The sequence below is a fragment of the Setaria viridis genome, chromosome 6, assembly GCF_005286985.2.
Source record: "Setaria viridis chromosome 6, Setaria_viridis_v4.0, whole genome shotgun sequence".
Taxonomy (NCBI): domain Eukaryota; kingdom Viridiplantae; phylum Streptophyta; class Magnoliopsida; order Poales; family Poaceae; genus Setaria; species Setaria viridis.
Genome location: NC_048268.2, coordinates 23,877,395 through 23,885,278, shown reverse-complemented (window position 1 = coordinate 23,885,278; position 7,884 = coordinate 23,877,395).

Here is a 7,884-nt window from a genome sequence, read left to right as displayed (position 1 = left end):
CTAGGATCAAATATAGTCAAAACTGAATCTTCTTGTTCATCAATATTTGCAGTTTCAGTATCATCTAAAGGGTGTAAAGTATCACCTCCTAGAGCCTGAGTATGATCATTGGCATCAGCTTCATCATTCAAATTATGCTCTTCTATAGCACCTTCATTAGCATTGACTTCTGCAACTTGTTCCCGCCCCTGATCTTCACTGATCTCACCATTATTTGTAACCAGAAAAAACTTAAGTAGAGCACCTCTCTGCGATTCTACGAACTGATCTTCTTATTTTCTTTTTGTTCTTTTCTGAGCACCTGACAAATGCTTCGTAGGCAACATCTATCATATTCAAATAAATACATTGAATTAGAAATTTTAACCCTACCACAATCGATATAAGCATAGCGCATACAAAAAAACAAACAAGAAAAAAATTAAAAATATTGATCAATCGGCGTGCTGCTTACTCTGATGATCAAACAAAAGTACGAAATGTTGCCTGCGGTCTACAGGCTACGGCACACGGAAGCAAGAGGCACTGCTCCTTCAAGATCATAAGTGACTGCTCCTTCTACGCAATTGACGAAGGACAGAATTACTGCACGAAGAAATAATATTAATTAGATAATTGATTTTTCACGAAATTGATGTTAAAGGAAACAAAGACGGAATGGCTTGCCTCTGACGCGCTCCAAGATTCCAAGATGCGGCGCTCGGCAGCAATCCCTGACGGTCTGACGCGTCGCGGCTCGCCTGATCGCCGGCCTGATCGCCTGTTGCACGCCTGCACCCTATGACCCGCGCGACCTGTGCTGCTGCGACGATTGGAATTTGGATCGGCAGCGGCAACGAGCGCGTATATGACCAGGTGTACGGAGAGACGGACTAGATAGGAAGTCAGGCCTCAGGCGTCAGGGACCGAGGGACGCAATCCAAATATCCAATTTGGCAGGCCTGCCGCTCGCTCTCATCGCCTGATGGATCGAATCGGAATCGGCAAAGGCCAAGCGTATTTGGCAGGCCTAGCAACTACTCCCTCCGTTCCAAATTATAGGTCGTTTTGACTTTTCTAGGTTCATAGATATTATTATGCATCTAGATATAGTGTATGTCTAGATGCATAATAATATCTATGAATCTAAAAGAGCTAAAACGACCTATAATTTGGAACGGAGGGAGTAGCAAGTAATTTGGGAAGGCAGACCCCAATTGTTACGCAAGCCATTCGGAAAAGCCAAAACAAAATTCATCAATCTAATTATATATACTAAGTATCTATATGGTCATGGGACTCCGGCTTCATGGCCCCGATCGGTCGCACGGCCTGCAAACCCCCCCCCCCCCCCCCCCCCCCCCCCCAACCTCCCTGCCCCTCTGAGCCGGCCCTGCGTGCTACTTGTCGTCGACATCCGTGTAGTGGACAGAACACCAGCAGGTCCGAAGCAGGTGGCGCAGCTCATAAGCGTGCTGCTTGAGGTCCGATAGCTCAAGTTTCATTGATTTACTACTAAATCGCTGATGGATTGGAGGCTAAAAGGCAGCAACGCGCGTGTCACAAAATTTCATTCAAGAAAGAGATTGAAAGAAAAATCTAAGAAAAATCCGTCTGAGCAGTGCTACTAGGGAATGGACCTTTCATCCACGACCTCAGTACCGGTTGAAATTGGACCCGATACTAATGTGAGCATTAGTACCGGACCTAACGGATAGTCCCCGAGGAGGTCCCCGTGACCCCCTTTACTAAAGGGTGGATCCGCTCCGTCCGCGCGCTCTCTCCCTCAGCTCTATCTCACTGCTCTATCTCACTGCTGCTCCGCTCTCTCACCCTCTCCCTCATCTCCTCTGCCTCCCTCACCTTCTCACTGCTCCTCCTCCCTCCTTCCCCGGCCTTCCTTCCTCCCCCCTCCACTCGCCCCTCGCCTCGTGCCTGAGGCGAGGAGCGGCGGCAGGGCAAGGCGCGGCGGCGACGGCGGGCGGCAGAGCGGGCAGGCAGGTGGCGGGACGGAGGGCGGTGGCGATAGAGGGGCAAGGCGGATGGTGATAGGGCGGGGCGGAGAGCGGAGGGCGGTGGGACGGAGCGGCGACGGAGGCGCAGGGGCAGGGAGGAGGGGCGGAGGCGAGCGACGGAGGCGGAGGGGAGGGGCGGAGGCGGAGCGAGCGGGCGGGCGGCGTGGCGGAGGGCCGCGGATAGGGTGGCGAGGGGGGATTTTGTTTTTTTAATTTTTTAATATCTTTTAGTACTGGTTATTTCAACCAATACTAAAGTGTCCTTTTTAGTACCGAATTAGCAGTACCGGTTATGAAACCGGTACTAAAGGCACGTTCCTAGTAGTGTGAGTATCCCCTTCATCTCCATCTCGAACGCAGCACGGGCTTTGAGTCCAGCATGGTGTAGTGTCTATCTCGGCCATGTAGGCACCTCGACGAGCGCCGATGCCGCCACCTGCCGCTTGGACCTGTCCCCAAACGCGTGACTCAGCCAGTCAGCCTGCCCTACACCCCCACGCCGCGGTGCCCACCCGCCGTAGTCATCCTACCCTCGCCTCCAAATGCCAGGAGGAAGCGGGTAGGAGCTCCTCGACTCAGCGGCTGAGTACCAAACATCACCGTTGGCAAGGACCATCAGGTCGTTGTGGTTGTGGGGGTGCCGGCGATGGCGAACAGCAGTCCGTGCACCTTGGCCATCAGCAGATTAGCGAAGGTTAACGTTTGGAGCTCGTCTCCCCGATAACCCGTTCGATGAAATGCCCAGCCAGAAGATGAAGAGGGACGAGAGAGGAGATGCCCAATCATCGTGTCGTGTTAGCGCTCAGTGCACATGTGGAGGTGTTTGGATCTAAATAACACAGTATTAAAAGTTTATGGATCTAGAAATGCTTAATAGTTTTTGAGTCTAACCTTTACGAACCCTAGTGCATTTTACTCCAAAAGAAAATAGTAAAAATAAAGAGTACACGCCTCGCATAGTTACACGTAACACGGATATGGGGACATAAGCAAATTAACAAGGGATACATAAGCAAATTAACCACTAAATGCCACAGCATAAATGTACGGCAGGTCACGGCGTCAACTGCTCAGAGGCTACCACAAGAAAACAGGGGCAGGTAGGAGAGCTGCCAATTATATTAATAAAGAAGATGAAATCTAGACTAGACGAAAAAAAGAAAAAAAGAAAAAAGATGCAGGCACCGACAGGTTAGATTGGGTCCTCAACGCATGCCGCACCACGCCCTCACACACAACTCAACTCTACAACACCTTAGCTGGTCGGATTGGGACATCAACCGTCGCCGAACTCCACTCCTCACAACTCCTCGGCGACAGAACCGAAGCCTTACCATAGCCCGTACCACCATACACACGGTCGAGAAGTCGCCCAAACCTTACAGCGAAACCTAGCGTCAACGTAGAACCGAGAAGCAGATAGCACCACACCGAGAAGGTCACCACCATGCAGGACCTCCCGCCGTAGTGCCGCTGTAACACCATTCTCCACCTGATAGGGTGATAGCACCGAATTCAGACCTATTGCAGGCTGCCTCGCAGTCGCCGCCATGATAACACAACGCGCGGGGGTCTCGCCACATCCGTCGTTAGACTCCTCTCTCTCATCGCCTCAAAGATACACCGTGCGCGGGGGCCTCGCCACGCCCCTACAATACTCCACATCACGAATCCGTTTCTTTTCTCACTATCAGAGTGTTGAGTGATATTGCCCCGCTCCCCAAGATCTTCACTGATTAGCCAAGCCACCTTACTGTGTCGACCTTGCCTCGTTGCTTCACCCTCGTATATAGCCTTCTCCGCCGTGTCAGCAAGCCAGGGAAGTGGTTTGCGCCGTCTTCCGACGATGTACCGCACCAAATAGTCCAGCTAGGCTGAGCAACCCGCCGTGATCCGCTGCAAGTCTAGTCGTCCCATGCTGTCGTTGCCACAAGCGCCATCCTCTGACGCAGTCCCACACCGCACTGATTGCTGCCAGGCAACGTCAGCCGTCGTGGTCTGCTGCAAGCAGCTAAATCCGACAACCGTGCAACAACCCCTGACAGCCACCATAACTTCAAACACCTGCACATGGGCTCAGCAACACCCATTCAGCTCACCACGCGATGGAGTTGGCACCCTTGGCTATGACCTCCCGTGACAATGGCTTAGTAGTGCCACGAACTAAGTTGGGTCTCTAGAGATGATGCCTCCAAGGAGGGTACGACGCCAATGATGCTGCCATCGCTCGTCCAGGATCTGGACAGGGTTTTCACCCAGAGAACCCCGTGCCGCAGGGTCATAGCTCCAACATGATGCCCCCAATAGGGAAGGCGACATTCCATGCCGCCGTCATGTCCACTAGCATGAGGGCTGGTGAGGGCTTTCACCCGAAGCAATACAACCCCTCGCTGCACGTACCTGGTTCGGCACTCCCGGGCCACTGCTACGGCAACCCAGCCAAGGCGACGCAGCTGCCGCACCTCCACTCGCCATGCCACCGTACCTCTACCTCCATTTCTATCGCCGTCCTCCATCGCTGCCTATGCACAGCACCCTCCACCGCCTGCACCTCCCTGCTAATGCCGTGCGACCATTTGCCGTGCTCCTCTTGGCCGCCGCACTCCTCCTTGCCACCGCGCACTCTCCCGGCCGCGCAGCGCCCAGCTGCCTCCCTCTCCTGTCATTGCCTCCGCAACTCCTCAGCCAAGGAGAAAGGTGGCCCGACGACGCCTGTAGCACCACCCCGGTGCCACAACCGCACCTCTGCGCTAGGTGTCCCTGTCGTGCCTCCATGGCATCACTGACACACCTTGTGTAGACCACCCCGACCACGACACCACGCCGCCACCATTGAAGGCACGAAGGGACACGCAGCCAGCACGTCTCACCTCTGGCCATTGTCGAGGCCTCCACCGCCTCAGGGACGCACGGGGGCCGCACCTGCCGCAGCTAGCTCTCCACTCTCTGCAGCTTGGGCACGCCAGTCTTGCAGGAGGTGAGGTGGCAGCCGTCGTGGAGCCTGACCCTGGGCATCGTCACAGGCAGCCCTCCCTCAGTGCCACAGGCCCGTGGTGTGCGGGAGAGCCAGGCGTCGAGGGAGCCTAGCCTAGCGGCGTGGGTGAGACTGCGACGGTGGCGCCCTTGGCCGCCCCCTCCTCGTCGAGGACCGTAGCACCTCCTCGCCGCCGCCGCCGACGTCGCGTCCTCCTCATCCTCAAGCCTAGGCCTTCGGTGCGTCCCAACTTCTTCGCGCCGCCACGCCACGCACGGCCACTTCTCCGCACCGCGTCGGGATTGGCTGGGCGCGGCGGATCCACGCCCCTGATGCCAGAAGCACGACGGCGGCGGTGGCGGCCAACAGCAGCGCGTCGCCACCCGCAAACCACATCCTTCTCCTCCGGTGCAGCCTCCTCCTCGTGCGCCTTCGCCACCTCCTCTCACCTCGGCGGCGTCCTCCTCCTCCACCCAACACCGCGCACCCCGAGCACCTCTGTCTCCTCACCCGGTCGTTGGCCGTCGCCCCACCCGCGCCGCCACATGCCGTAGATCCGGCACCGGTCTGCAAGGCCACGGATTCGCCGCCCTGCGCTGTCACTGGCACTCCGGCCAGCGAGGCCTCCGCACTGCTCCCCCGCCCGAGAGCGACGCACACTGGTCACAATGGCCCACCACCGCCGTCCTAGGGGCCCGCGTGGACTTCTGGTTGGCTCCTCCGGCGGCGGCAGGGGAGGAGGAAGGAGAGAGGGGGTGGCGGAGAGCGGCGGCGCGGCCGTCACCCGAGTCGCCCGAGCGGGGGCGATGCGGGCACTTGTTTCTATGTTGATTTTTATTTGACACAGGGGCTTAGCCGTAGGTAGCATCAAAGTGTTGGGGTAGTCAGTTGTCCAGTTTATTGATGTGAAACACCAGTCTAGCTACTCCAGGAGAGGCTCATCTTGCATGCTACTCCAAGTGAATTGCTCGCCTTTTAAAGGTATTTCAAGCAGACCTAAGTTACCGTGCGTTGAAGATATTCATGTCATTTATATTGCCCCCTGGCTTGTTTCTATATTAATTGAAGTCTCCCACAAACATCCAATTTTCAAAGGTTTGGATCTCTAAATCATAAAGCCATTGCACAAAATGGACTCTTTCTTCACCTTGATATGGACCATAGACAGTTGTAAGAGTCCAAGATTCTGCAATTGTGTCTTCATGAGAATTTAATTGTAACTGCAAAGTTTGAAATTTGTACTACTTGTCCAGAAAAAAGGTTGTCATTCCAACAGACTAGAATACCTCCAGAAGCTCCAACTGATGGAGCATAGGAAAATTTACTAAACCTTCTTGCAGCAACCTGCTTTATGAAAGAATTATCTATGAATGCCTTTTTGGTTTCCTGGATGCAAAAAATGCAACATGAGCTCTCTTCAATTTTAGCTCTCATGGCTCTGCATTTGTCCTCCATTTGTACATCAATTGGAATCGGTATGATCATAGCTGCATCCTCCGGCCAAAAATTATCCCAGATTAGTTTCTCATCCCATTCCCCTAGGGGTCATTAAGGTCATTAACTCTTGTCAACAAACCGGATCTCCTAGGGGTAACTGGCTTTCTTGTAGAGCCTCTGGGTAGCCAAGGGTCCTCCCATATCTTCACCTTTTCACCATTACCAATTCGCCATATAAGCCCTTCCTTCAGTAGTTGAGCCCCTCTCAAAATGCTTCTCCACATATATGAAATGCCACGTCGAGGTAAACAATGGAGAATATCTGAATTTGGGAAATATTTTGCCTTTAGTACTTTTCCACACAATGTATCAGGGGTAGCCAACAATCTCCATGCTTGTCTGCTCAACATTGCCAAATTAAATAAGTTCAGATCCTGAAATCCGAGACCACCCTTTTTCTTTGATCTTGTAAAGCTTTTCCCAACCAAGCCAATGAATTTTATTTATTTTATCCTGCTGACTCGAACAGTATCTCGCAATAATCATGCTCACATCATCACACATGCCCTTTGTAAGATCAAAACATGACATAGCATATGTGGGGATAGATTGTGCTACATGCCCTTTGTAAGATCAAACATGACATGCCCTTTGTAAGATCAAAACATGCCCTTTGTAAGAATTTCTTTACCAGCCTTTATTTGATGACAAAAGTTTCTCTTCCAGCCCTATATTCTGCTCCAGATATTTTTCTTGATGTACTCTCTTTTTTTTCCTACTGAAACTGGTAGTCCCAAGTATCATTCACTCCTTGCTTCAGACCCAATAGACTGGGTGGATCTCACATCTCAGTATGTCACTTAAACTTCGAGACTTGTGTTTGGACTGAACATAATAGATGATTTATCTCTATTGATAACCTGTCCAGAGGCCCTTTCATATACCTCCAAAAAATGTCAAAGTTCTTGTGTCACTTAATCTTGCTCTCATCAGTATCAAGGAGTCATCAGCAAAGAATAGATATGGTTTACACTTGGTGCACCTCGACAAATCTTAATGCCCTGAATCCTGCCCTCATGTTCAGCTTTTTGCAGCAGTGCTGATAAACCTTCTGCACATAAGATAAACAAATAAGGTGAAAGAGGATCACCCTGTCTTAAGCCTCTTTGAGGGAAAATTCGATGAGTATATAAACCATTAACCTTAATTTTATAAGAAACCGTGGTGACACATTTCGTTATAAGTTGCACCCATCTTTCATGAAAAACCATTTATGTCATAAAGAAAAAAAACATTCCACCCTATCATATGCCTTTTCTTTTACTGCTTAAAAAATGTGTTAACTCATAAGCCAACAGGACATGGTCCATGATTAATCTTCCTGGTACAAAAGCACTTTGAGATGGGGAAATGATATCTGACAGGATCTTCTTTAATCTATTAGCAAGGACCTTTGAGATGAGTTTATATGAAACAGTG